The sequence below is a fragment of the Myodes glareolus genome, chromosome 16 (assembly GCF_982192425.1).
Source record: "Myodes glareolus chromosome 16, mMyoGla1.1, whole genome shotgun sequence".
In the NCBI taxonomy this organism is placed as follows: Eukaryota; Metazoa; Chordata; class Mammalia; order Rodentia; family Cricetidae; genus Myodes; species Myodes glareolus.
Genome location: NC_142041.1, coordinates 18,299,411 through 18,313,070, shown reverse-complemented (window position 1 = coordinate 18,313,070; position 13,660 = coordinate 18,299,411). Strand labels below are relative to the sequence as shown.

General features: G+C 46.6%; 1 protein-coding gene across 2 annotated transcripts in view; it reads right to left on the bottom strand.

Moving 5' to 3' along the window:
• The window catches only part of C16H9orf152 (chromosome 16 C9orf152 homolog), a 7,054-nt gene extending 6,498 nt beyond the window's left edge, over positions 1-556 (bottom strand). The window contains exon 1 of one of the 2 annotated variants that reach the window (XM_087897114.1): positions 1-556. This exon is cut by the window's left edge and continues 371 nt beyond it. The gene's annotated coding sequence lies outside the window, so the exon portion shown is untranslated. The other variant, XM_085677403.2, reaches the window with a different exon arrangement.
• Between the last annotated feature and the right edge of the window lie 13,104 nt (positions 557-13,660).

Genomic DNA, 13,660 nt, shown 5'->3' with positions numbered 1-13,660 from the left:
GGTGGGAAGAGGAGGAATGAGAAGCAGCCAAGGTCAGTTCTCAACTGAAGAGGAAGGTTTGGGGTGGGGCTGAGAAAGGGGGAGAAGGCAAGAGTGAGGGGTTAGGAGTGGAGAGAATGAGGTGAGATTAGAGAGCAAGGAAGTGGGGTGGGAGGAGGTGAGGAGCGAGTAGAGGTCCAAGGAAGCCGAAGGGAAAGGGCAAGCATAGCTCCCGGGTTCTTTCCCACTGCGCCCCGAGAGATTTTATTCCAGCTGCTTCCCCTCGCGATGGTCAAGTTCAGAATGCAGTTCCAAGAGCTACAGTGAGATCCCAGTTACTTGGCAGAGCTGAGCTAGGCTGAGGAGTGCCAGGCGCTGCCGGTTCAGCAAGGGTTTGAACTTAACTTAGCAGGTCACCAAAACCTGCTGGTTTAATGAGCAACCGTCACAAAAAGAAACACCTTCAGCAGCCTTAAGAACTGGGACTCAGGGTATATACCAGAGCACCCTAGGGTCCCCATGCATCCCCCAACACACCTCCCAGGTAAAAGTCCCGCCACAAAGTTTGCCGTGGGGACAGAGTCCAGGGGAGCGCTGGCTTCCCGCCAGTCCCACCTCTTTGACATTTGAGCGGCCTCTGTGGTCTTGGCCTTTTCCAACTAAACAGTAAGTGGGTGTTTATCTTGCCCACAGCTATGGGGACCCTCACCCCCTGTTTGCCAGCCCTGCCATTTCTTTGACTGGCAGACACTACCTCTTCTTAGGCTAGTCTTGACCTGTCTTTGCCCCACTTGCTCAAGTAAGTCCTTTTTCTTCTTCTAAGGCAGTCCTTTCTGCTGGTCACCTGCCCAGTACTCTTACAGCAATGGGGGAGGGAATGGGGGAGGGTAAATCTTCAGTGGGTAGTGCAGTTAGTTCACTGGGGCTGCTGCAACAAAGGCCCACAAATTGGGTGATTTACAAAACAGACATGGCTCTGTTTGTTTGACTAAGGGTCCAAGATCAAGTGTGAGCAGAGACGGTCCTTCCGGGGACTGTGTGGGACAGCCTGTTCTACACACCTTGCCTAGCTTCTGTAGGCTCACTCTTGCTACTTGGTGATCTTTATGTTATGAAGGAATCACTTCCCCTTTATCTCCTTGGGATGGTCTCATGTATGTCTCTGTTGACATCTCCCCCTTCTAAAAGGATGGGGTAGTGCTTAACCTAATAACCTCATCTTAATTCAACTAATTAAGTTGTCAATAAACCAACTTCCAAGTAGAACATGTTGTGGGCTCCAGATCTAGGATTTCAGCAAGTAAACTGGGGTTGAGTGGCCACGATTTAGCCCATGTCAGGTAGACCATAACAGTTCCATAACATTGTTCACCTACGGCACGCCGGGAAGCAGAGAGCGATGGGAACCAAAGACGGGTGTAATGGTTTGGAAGAAAATGCCCCTCAAAGGGAATGGCACTATTAAGAGGTGTGGTTTTGTTGGAAGTGGGTGTGGCTGTGTTGGGGAAAGTGTGTCACTGTGGAGGTGGAATGTGAGGGATCATGTATGCCCAAGTCACACTCAGTGTCTCAGACCACTTCCTGTTGCCCGTGCAAGACGTAGAACTCTCAGCTACCTCCCCAGCACCGTGTCTGCCCGAATGTCACAGTGTCCAACCATGATGACAATGGACTGAGCCTCTGAAAATGTAAGCCACCCCATTAAATGTTTTCCTTTATAAGAGTTGCCATGGTCACCGTGTCTCTGGACAACAATAGATTCCTAACTAAGACAGTAGATATAACCTCCAGTAACTGTCCCCAACCCAACTAATGACCAACTACCAAAGACTCTGAAACCTCTTAAGACAGTATCCTAAGCTGGGGGCCAGGCATTAAAGTGTTCAATACATAACAGGTAGCCAAGGATGGGGAGGACAGAATGTCCTTATCTCCCCTATGGAGTGGCACCCAAGACTTCTGTGTGGATGCTGGTTATCTTCCTGGTGACTCAGTAAAAGCTCCAGTGCCTTCGCTGAGCGTTCTGATTCAATCAGTCTGGAGTAGCATCCGGACCTTTGCACACTGCTCCAGTTCCTCATGTTACGGGGAGCTCACCAGAGGGGACTACCGTAGCCAATTCAAAGTCTTTATTCCAGCCTGCTGGGAATATCCAAGTGTCTGGGTGTAGCCTCCAGTGTCCAGAACGTGGGGTTTTTAAAAAAGCAGAAACCACATCCGAGCATCTTGCTCGGGCGGCAGCTGCAGGGGAGCTTCGCGGAAGTGGCAGTTTGAAGCAAGCCTGTTGTAACAGAAGCCGAGATAGTTAGCCAGGGCGTCCTGACCTTTGGCTCCTAGAAAAGAGGCAGGAAACTTTCAGTGGGATTCTGCATAAAGAAGATAAGATTCTAGTTAAACCTGAACTGGCCTCGGCAAGAATACAAGATGGAGGAACCTCTCCCCTGTCTCGGCCATCACACCTGTTGCTCTGGAGAAGCACCTGTCCTGCTTTCTGGCTGCCCGAGGCTCCTTGGTGGACAAGTGGAAGGAGAGGGCTTCATTTATTCTGTTTCTTCATTTTCAAAATAAGGTTCCCTTTTTCCCCCCAATGTGTTCCATTTTTATTTTATTTTCTTATTTTTTAATTCACAACTTTGGAGGTTTGCTCTTTTTTAATTTAAATTTATTTTTACGTATTTATTATTGATTTTATTGAGCTCTAAGTTGTTCTCTGCTCCTTTCCCTGCCTCTCCCCTCCCCTTCAACCCTCTCCCATGGTCCCCATGCTCTCAATTTACTCAGGAGATCTTGTCTTTTTCTACTTCCCATGTAGATTAGATCCATGTATGTCTCTCTTAGGGTTGTTGTCTAGGTTCTCTGGGATTGTGAATTGTAGGCTGGTTTTCTTTGCTTTATGTTTAAAAACCACTTATGAGTGAGTACATGTGATAATTGTCTTTCTGGGTCTGGGTTATCTCACTCAATATGATGTTTTCTATCTCCATCCATTTGCCTGCAAATTTCAAGATGTCGTTACAAAATATGGTTTCTTATAGCCCAGGCTAGCCTCAGACTTGGTAGACAACCGAGGCTGGCTTGAATCCTCTGGCCTCCACCTTCCTAGTACTGGAACAGCAGTCTTTGGCCATCAGCCCCAGCTTTGTCCCTGTCTTTCTTTTACCATCCGAACCTTTAACTTATCTGGAATCTATTGTAGTATTAAAGTATTAGGTATAAGGTAAGAATGTAGCTATTTTTCCTCTGTAGATGATTTCCTAATTGTCACACAACCACTTATTGAATAAACTTTCTTTTCCCTGTGGTTTGTGTGGAGGAAACAAAGGGCAGTCGCTTGCCATCTGCTGGGGTTTGCAGAAATAAACGACAAGCTAGGATGGAGGCAGAAAGATGGCAGGGCTGCTGCCACAGCAGGGTGCCCATCCTTGTCCCAGCAGACCCTCCAGCAAAGCAGGAAATAATGGCCAAAGCTGGGGTGCAAGGCCCTGGAGGAAGATGTGCCATTTGAATGCGTGTTTCTCCTCTGTGTGTTTAAACACCATTGAACTGTGACGTACTGCTTGTGGTTGAGGAGCGTGAAGTCAGGTAGCAGGGCTGTTTCTAAGAGGACCCGCCCCCATTCCCATAGCTCTCACTGGTGTTTATAGTAAAGGAAATTAGGCACAGTTCCCCCTCTCCCCATCCCATCTTCCAGGACCCAGGAGCACTTGGTGTGAAGGAATTCATTTATAGCTAGTCAATGAGGCGCAGATGGCCACTGGCTGGTGTCACTCACTGCTGGAGCCCTGTGTCATGGCTGACGTCACAGAGAGGTCAGCCTTGGTGGGTGGAGGTTCAAAGACAGAGAGGAAGCCCTTAGTGTAGCCGATGTGGTGTACAGCCAAGTGTTCTGTAGGCGTGGGGGATGGACCCGGCCCTGAAGAAGGATTTCGGCTTTGATGTTCCACTGGAGACTAGGAAAACTTAGTACTCTGGTCTTAGCTTTTCCTCTCCCTACAGCAATTTTATCTAGCATGATCCCATCTCCATTGTACAGTGAGGTGGTCATAGAGAACCCCAAAGGGCAGGATCGTGAGGGAAGAGAAGCCTCCCTTGGCCCTGGTTGCAGTGATGAGGATGGTCTGTAATTTGTGGTCTCTATAGTAAAAGGCAGTGTCGAAAGGAATGCCACCTGTGATATGGAAAGACTCAGGTGTCAGGAAGCATGCCAGAGCCTACAGCCTCACAAACCACAAGTTCTCAGCCTGCCAGAATGACATCTGCAATGAGGATACGGCTGAGTTGAAAACAAAGGCTGCACACACTGAGTTCCAACTGGTAGATCAGGTGTGCATTAGTCACTCTGTTCAGAGCCAATCAGTTGTGGGAAAGCGTGCAGTTTTACTATTTTAACTCGTCTTTTAAACAAAGAATTTAAGTGTGTACGTGTGAATGTGTGTGTGTGTGTATTTGTGTGTGTATGCGTCTATGTGTGCATGCATGTATATGTGCGTGTTTGTATGTGTGCGTGTTTGTATGTGTATGTGTGTGTGTGTGTTTGTGTGTGTATGCGTGTATGTGAGTTTGTATGTGTGTGTGTATGTGTGTGTGTGCGTATGCGTGCATGTGTGCATGCATGTATGCATGTGAGTTTGTATGTGTGTGTGTATGTGTGTGTTTGTGTGTGTATGCGCGTATGTGTGCGTGTTTGTATGTGTATGTATGTGTGTGTACGTGTGTATGTGTGTTTGTGTGTGTATGCATGTGTGTGAGTTTGTATGTGTGTGTGTATGTGTGTGTGTATGCATGTATGTGTGCATGCATGTGTGTATGCATGTTTGTGTGTGTGTGTGTGTGTGTGTGTGTGTGTGTGTGTACGTGTATGACATGCTTTACACATGAAGGCTAGATGGCAGCTTTTCCAGATGGGCTTCTCTTCTGCCTTGTTTGTTTCTGAGGGCCCCTCTGGCTGTTTCTGCCTCCCTGCTGTGTGCTCCAGGGTAGCTGGTCAAGCTCCAAGCCTGTTAGTTCTCCTGTCTCTGACTCCTACCCCTCGTCAACACAGGCATGCTGGGATGATAGAGACATGCTGTTGAATCTGGTTTTTCACATGGGTTCTGGGAATCTAGGTCAGGTCATCAGGATTGCATGGCTGACTAAGCATCTTTTCCTGTGGATTTAAATTCTATTGAACCCATGATGTACAAGCAATATTGTTCTATAGTGTGTTGTCTTAGAATTTCTATTGCAGCAGTGAAACACCGAGACCAAAAGCAACTTGGTGAGGACTGGGTTTATTGGGCTTGTTCTTCTATATCACTGAAGGAAGTCAGGACAGGAACCTGGAGACAGGAGTTGATGCAAAGACCATGGGGGGATGCTGCTGCTTACTGACTTGCTCTCCATGGCTTGCGCAGTCTGTTTTCTTATAGAACTTAGGACCACCAGCCCAGGGATGGCACCACCCACCATGGGCTGGGGCCTCCTCACCAATCACTAATTAAGAAAATGCCCTATAGTCAGATGCTATGGCAGCATCTCCTTAATTAAGGCTCCCTCCCCTCAGATGACTTTAGCTGTGTCAAGCTGACATAAAACTAGTCAGGACATGTATATTTCAAAGGTGTTAAATGTCTTCACAGAATCACACCTTTTAAAAAACAGAATAATAGTCCATTGCATGGGCACACAGTATTTCATTTATCCACTCACAAAGTGACAGACATCGACTTGTTAGCATCTTCTGGTTATTGCAAACAATGATCTATGACCATTGCTACACAAGCATTTATTTGAGTTCCTGCATTCAATTCTTTTGGAAATTCTGGATCAGAATTCTGTTTGTGATGTCCATTCATCTAACTTTCTGAGGAAAATATACAAATCAAATTTCATTTCCCATGAGAACACGGTGAGATCCAAGTAGTTTACCTGGGTTCCATTCCTGGACAATGCACCAAAAAAGAACAAAACAAAATAAAACAAAAAAATCAACCACAGTGAGAAATAAAGCTTTATTTTCTTTCATCTTTTATATAAAAAGTCTATCTCTAAAAGATAACTTTTTAAAAATTTATTTATTTATTTATGAAAGATTCTCATGTAGCCCAGGCTGGCCTTGAACTTCTTCTATGCAGACAAGAATGACTTTGAACTTCTGATCTTTCTGCTTTGGCGTACGTGCCAGGTTTGTACCATCCTGCCTGGTTTATATGATGCTGGAGAGAAGAGTCCAGGGTTTTGTGTATGCTAGGTAAGTTCTCTCCCAACCGATCTACAGTTCCAGCCTCTCCGGAGGACATGTTAAACCCACCCACTTCTACCACAAGCCCAGTCTTTCCCTGCTTGCGCCTGAGACAGCGTTTCTTTCCAAGACCCCTGATCCAGCTTCTTGGCTAGGCTCTTTGCTCTCTCTCCCAACCGTTCTCCCCAAGCATCACGGTGTTCCTAGAAAGCACAAAGCACACAGAACTGTTTTAGAATCTCTCCCCGGCTTCCCAGGGCACTGAAACTGGCATCCAAGTCCTGCTCTGGCTACTGAGGTGATGCCTTGCCCGTGTTGGTCTCACTCATAGCTACTCTCCATGGCAACCTGCTCTTCTAAAGATTTCTTTAATGGGTTACATACAAATCCACCCAAGATGGAGAGTCACACACTTGGGTCAGGGGCCACCAGTCCCAAACAGCTCATTCACTTCCTGTCGCCACCCACACGGATTGTATCATCCTCTAAGAGCATGGGGGAACAAAGAGGACCTTACTCTTGCTTCCATCTTTGCTGGTTTTATGGAATGACGCTGGTGGTTTCTTCTCCTGAAAACTTTAGTAGCTGTGCCAGACTCTGTGATCCAGAACATTCCTTACCTCTGACTCTGCAGCACACACATCTTTTTCCTTGCTAACTTCACTTCTCAGTTTCTAGATAAGATCGAATGTGAGGATTAAGACTGTGGGTTAAACCAGGCAAGGTGGGCTTGTTGCTCATCTTCCCTATGCCCAGCAACGAGCCTCTGGGTGGGCTGCCTCATGGCTCTGTGCCTGAGGGAAAAGCAATCCCCAAAGAGGGGGAGCATCTGTTGTCTGGCAAGCAAGAAGGGTGGATCTCCTCGAACACTGAGGTTCTAGGATATCTAGAACATTCCCATGAAAATGCTGTTATTGCCGAGTAGAGCACCAAACAGAGAAGCTATTGCTAAATTAAGAAACTTCCAGGAGGCGTAATATGTGGAGGGGGGGTAAATATGGATCTCTGTGAGTTCGAGGCCAGCCTGGTCTACAAGAGCTAGTTCCAGGACAGGCTGCAAAGCTACAGAGAAACCCTGTCTCGAAAAACAAAAACAAGAAACTTCCAGGGTAACTCCCGCCCCATTAATCACATGTGACCTTTGCCATGAGCCACACCCACAAAGCAGGTACCTGTATCCTGTCTCTCTGCCCACAAAATTTTATCAAAGTGTGTTTTATCTGTCCAAAGTCGGCGTCCGGTAGCTTAGTGGCAAGGAAGTCTGGGAAATGTAGTTTTCCAAAAGTTTCACAGATGCTGGTGTATGCCTTTAATCCCAGCTCCCGGGAGACAGAAATAGGTGGATGAGCCCAAGATCAGCTTGGTCTACACAGTGAATTTGAGGACAGCCAAGGCTACACAAAAGAAACCCTGACTTGATATAAAAACAAAACAAAACCCAAAGAAAACAAACAAAATACCATGGTACATAATTCAGGTCTTTTATCGCAGGAAATTATTATCATGTTAGAGAGGTATTGTCAGTGTGGAGATATCCGCATCTGTTTGGAGAAGTTTGGATCCTTGGTATCTTTTCAACGTGATGACTGGTTAGATCGCAGCCAAAGTGGGAAAGAAGTCTTTGTTGGGACTGGAGAGATGGCTCAGAGGTTAAGAGCACCGACTGCTCTTCCAAAGGTCCTGAGTTCAATTCCCAGCAACCACATGGTGGCTCACAACCATCTGTAGTGAGATCTGGTGCCCTCTTCTGGCCTACAGGCATGGAAGCTGAACACTGTGTACATAATAAATAAATACATCTTTTTTTTTTTAAAAGAAGAAGTCTTTGTAAGTTGGATTCATTATTTATGAAAGCAGAACGATTTCAGGTTTACAGTGAAGGTGGATTTTATTGTTAAATTTCTTTTATCACATGTCTTTTTGTAGAGACACAACTCCATACCATTTTCAAGCAGGTTCTCAGCATGTAGTTCGTTCCTGGTGCTAGCCAGCTACAGTCTCTGCATTCCCAAGCTTGTATCACCCCAAACAGACCCCCTTTGAAGTTCCTGTCTCCTTTTCTCTGCTCCCCATCCCTGGCAATCACCAATCGTTTAAAGCCATTGTGGGTTTGTCTGTCCTGGATGCATCACATAAACACAGTTACATAATCTGTGACCTTTGTGTCCGGTTCTCCCGCTTAGCACGGTGTTACTGAGGATCACGTGGGTCACTGCATGTGCCCCTATTTTGCTGCTTTCTCCTGTTGAGTAACACTGCATGGTGCAGATATCACACTTTCCTCTGTGAGAAACGACTTGACTCTGTAGCCCAGGCTGGACTCAGAACTGCTGTGGCCTTTCTGCCTCAGCCTCTCAAGGACTGTGATGATCACGCTGTGCCAAGAGTTTCATATCATCCAATGGGTATTCTTTTGGCTGTTATGAATACCGTGCTGTCTGTCTGTCTGTCTTTTCTCTCTGTGTTTTATAAACTAACAAAACTATTTATATGTGTGGGTGTTCTGCCTACACGTATGTTTGTGCGCTGTTTGAGTGCTTGGTGCCCACAGCATCCAGAAGAGGGTGCCAGGACCCCTGGAACTAGAATTGCAGATGGCTGTGAGCTGCCATAATTACTATTTATTATTCTGGTGATTGTATCCAGGTCTTTGCCCTGTGGATGGAAAAGTACAACTTAAATGTAAGTCTCCTGCCCTCTAGTGGACACTTTAAGTCATGGCCACACAAAAAGCCGAACCGATTGCCCTTTGAACAAACAGATGGCTCCTGGTACCTCAGAAGCATGAGACATCTGCCTGCTATAGGCACCCCTTCTGGGAAGCACCGTGGCCCTGTTCATAATCTTGGTGCTGGCATCATGTGGTTTTACTCTTCCTGGGCTGCCACGCATCGGTAGCCACCATCCAGTCAAATGCCCGACCCGGAAGCTCTACCACCCGCTAAGGGACCTCATACAGGAAGGTGGGAGACCCGGCTACAACGATCTCCAAAGTGGAGCGAGAAAAAGCCTCTTTCTTCACCCATAGCTGAGAAAAAGGCATGAGAAGAATTTGAACCACGAGGGATTTGAAAGACAGGGCAAAGGATGTCGGATGTGGAAGGAGTCAGGGCTGCCTTCCGTCCTAGTGAGGTGGCAGGCGGCAGGGAAGCTGTCCTGCTTACTTTTCTATCCCTGTGGTAAGACAACACAAGCAGGGTAACTTCTAGAAGAGTTTATTTGGAGCTTTCCAGCTCCGAAGGGGAGGTCATGACCATCACGGAGGGGAGAATGGCAGCATGCAGGGAGGCAGGTGGCCCTGGAGCAGTCGCTGAGAGCTCACACATCCATCCGCGACCATGAGGGAGCTAACTAGGAATTTTGCGTGGGGGCGGGGGGGGGGGGATGGTGTTGAAACCGGGAAGCCCACCTCCAGCGACACACCTCCTCCAATGAGGCCACACCCCTAATCCTTCCCAAACAGTTCTACCACCTGGGGACCAAGCATTAAACTATATGAGCCTCTGGGGGTCACTCTCATTCAAACCCCCATAGAACTGCTGGTGTGACCCATGACTGTTGTCTGTCCCTCGCCTTCTTTAAGTGTTTTAAATTCAGGATCAATTCAGGTAGTTCCCAACATCAGATCTAACCAATAAAAGTGCTTTGAATATGACATCCCATTTGTTTTTTCAGGTCCCCAGAGAGATAGTTTATATTATTATCCTACAAAGGAGATACTCGAGTCTCCAAGAAACTGCCCGAGACCCACCTAAGGTCCTGCTGCTCATGACAAACTACACAATGCTCCTGTTCTTTCCAATACCCCATAAGCCACACAACCCAGAATTGAAACTGATCCTCCAAGTTATGAGATTGGGTGCTAACTCCACTTCTGCCAGAGGAAAACCCTCTGTAAAGAATTGATAGGTTAGGGCTGGCAAGATGGCTCAACTGGTAGTAAATACACTTACTGCCAAGCCTAATGCAATGACCTATATTCAACCTACAGAGCCCACAGAGTAGGGGATGACTGACCTGGCTCGTAAAAGTTGTCCGCTGGCATCCACACACACACAGTGGCATTCTTACACACACACACACACACACACACACACACACACACACAGTGAAAAATAAAAATAGGTTAAACAGGTTAAGTCCATCTCATCATATAATGCTTGTGCACCTTTAGAAATCAGTTACCACGGGACTGGAGAGATGGCTCGGGGGTTAAGAGCACTGGTTAAGCCGCTCTTCCAAAGGACCCAGGCTCCTATCCCAGCACCCACATGATGGCTCTTGACCATCTGGAACTTCAGTATTAGGTAATCCGATGTCCCCTTCTAGCCTCTGGGAACACTGCGCACATGTGGAACACAGACATAATGTGGGCAAAATATTCATACTCATAAAATGAAATAAATCTTACATAAAATAAAATAAAAATCAGTTAACAGCTGGAGACAGCTTGAGTCTCTGCTTTATAATCCTTTCTTCTTCCAGTCAGCTCATTCCGAATCTGATCATTGATTGAAGAGCCATTCCCAGAAGCTCAAACCCACATTTTTTATTGTTTTTATTTATTTATATTTTTTTTTCTGCTCTCCTCCCTTCCTCTCCCCTCCCTTCTACCCTCTCCCATGATCCTCACACCCCCAGTTTACTCAGGAGATCTTGTCTTTTTCTACTTCCCATCTAGATTAGATTCATGTATGTCTCAGGGTCATCTTTGTTGTCTAGGTTCTCTGGGGTTGTGAATTGTAGGTTGGTTTTTCTTTGCTTTGTGTCTAGGAGCCACTTATGAGTGAGTACATATGATATTTGTCTTTCTGGCAGACTCACATTCTTGAGGTCTATTCTCTGTCTTAGCTGTAGTCAGACAACTATGGCTTTAGCCTTAAGGATCTTATATTGATGCAGAATTCTTAATCTGGACGAATGTTAAGAGCCACTTGAGGTAAACCTAGTGGCTCATGTGTCCCCTGCACTTGAGAGGTGGAAGCAGGAAGATCAGGAGTTCAAAATCAACCTCAGCTACAAAGTGGATCTGAGGCAAACCTGCAATGTATAAGACTTTGTCTTAAAAATCAAGACAAAATGCAAAAACAAACCACCACCAACCAACCAACAAGAAATTCCTTGAGAAGATGACCTATGGAACACCCAGGGCTGCGAGGAAAGCAAGGAATAAATTTCTGTTTTCTTAAAATCCAAAACAAACAAACAAACAAAAAACAAACAAAAAAAGAATTATGAAAGCGGTTCATACCCATAATCCCAGCACTAAGGGGGCCGAGTCAGGAGGATTGCTGTGAGTTTGAAGCCAGCCTGAGTAACATAAATATTAAGCCTCAGGCCAGAGAGATCTGCCTGAGTTCCTTTACTGTGGCGATGATAAAATACAACCTGACAAAAGCACCTTAAGAGAGAAGTGGTCTGTTTTGACTGACAGTTCCGGAGGGGACGGGTGAGTCTGTCTTGGCTCAAGGGCAGGGATAACCGGAGTCTGAGGCTGCTCTCTCTCACACTGTAGTAGTGAAAACGGATTACAGGCAGCCGATCCTCACTGAAGTACTTCCTCCAGCTAGGCTCCCGCTTCGTTCTAAAGGCTTAAAGGCTTCACAACCTTCTTGAACGGCAACCAACGGCTCATGGGTTCAAACACGTGAGGCTATGGGGGACGCTTCACGTGCCAGCCACAACAGACCCCGGCTCAAAGACAAAGCAAAAACTCAAAGTGAAAACATCCATCCGAGTGACTCGAAAAACTGATGTATGCTGGGTTCATGTGCTAGCGCTTCGTTTCATTTCAGATCACGGGAGAGGGCAGTACGGTCCAGTTACGAGCACCTTTTCCCAGTGTGCAGCCAAGCCCAAAGGCCACTGGAGTAACCAAACAGCTCCTTGTCCCGCTGCTTCCTTCGTTCAGCGTGACGATGTTTGGTCTGTTGGCATCCCTGGCTGTTCGGTGCAGGCACGTCCACGAATGGCCGCAGAAAGTGAAGGGATTGCTTTGGGTCTGCATCTTCTCAGTTCTCTGCCCAGGGCTATGGGCTCCATCTTCACACAGGACCAGCAGCCTTCTGTACACAGATCCCTGAACTCTGAACTTTTCGCACAGGTTCAGAGAAGCAAAGTATGTCCAGCTGCGCAGACTTGGACTTTATTCATTCCCTCTGACCTGCCAGTCTGCCCCGTCTTGTTATTCAGGCTGTGTGCGGCTGCATTCCAAGCCCCAGGCCTCTGCTCTGTTGGTCCCTTGCACTGTAGGCAGAAGAACTTATGCATAGATTAGTGTGTGTGTGTGCTAAACTCTGGGAGAATGTACTGAAAATCCCTAACCCTAAAGGGTGTGGTGGTGGCTCATGTCTTTAATCCCAGCACTCGGGTGGCAGAGGCAGGTGGATCTCTGAATTTGAGATCAGCCTGGCCTACAGAGCGAGTTCCAGGACAGCCAGGATAACATAGAGAAACCCTGTCTCGAAAACCAACCAACCAACCAACCAACCAACCAACCAACAAACAAACAAATAAATAAGCAAGCTAGGCACTTCTCCCTTTTGAGCCAAAGGTTGGTTTGTGCAGTGAGTTTCTTTCTTTCTTTCTTTCTTTTTTTTTTTTAAGATTTATTCATTTATTATGTATACAACATTCCTTCCGTGTATGCCTGCAGACCAGAGAGGGCACCAGATCTCATTATAGATGGCTGTGAGCCACTATGTGGTTGCTGGGAATTGAACTCAGGACCTCTGGAAGGACAGTCAGTGCTCTTAACCTCTGAGCCATCTCTCCAGCCCCCTGTGCAGTGAGTTTCTATAACTCACTGTAAGGAGGCACCATTAGTTCTCACTCATATTGACACCTGGAGAGTTTGGGATGCGGGAACAGCTTAATTGGCAAGTTTCCCTGTTCATTGTACTTTCTGCTCAGCTGTACAAAATAAATCTTTTTTTTTTAAAAAAAAAAAATCCCAAGAAACGAAAAGGGGAGGGGGGGAGCAGCAGATTTCATTAGCACGATACAAGGAATAGATCTGAATTCTCCAACTTTTGGTCCAGGTTGAGCAGATCTACTTCAACAATCAAAATCCTAATTAACCACACCCTGGGTCAGTCAGACTCTCTCATTTGTAGCCACACCTGTTGTCAACAACCTTGAGAGAGCAAAAGTAAGGTCAAACTCTCTGACCTTTAGACAAGGTGGAAGAGGACACATCTGTGTGCCCCAATAGGTAGTAATGGGAGCACTTGAGCGCTGAGTTCAAGGCCAGCCTGGTCTACAGAGTGAGTTCTAGCACAGCCAGGTACGGTGCAGAGAAACCTTGTCTTGAAAACAAAAAACAAATTATTTACTATTACTACTGTGTATGTGTGTTTTGCCTGCATGTTTGTCTGTGCTTGCTGTGTGCCTGGTGCCGGCGGAGGCTAGAAGAGGTATCAGGTCCCGTGGGTTTGGAGTAACAGACAGTGATGAGCTGCC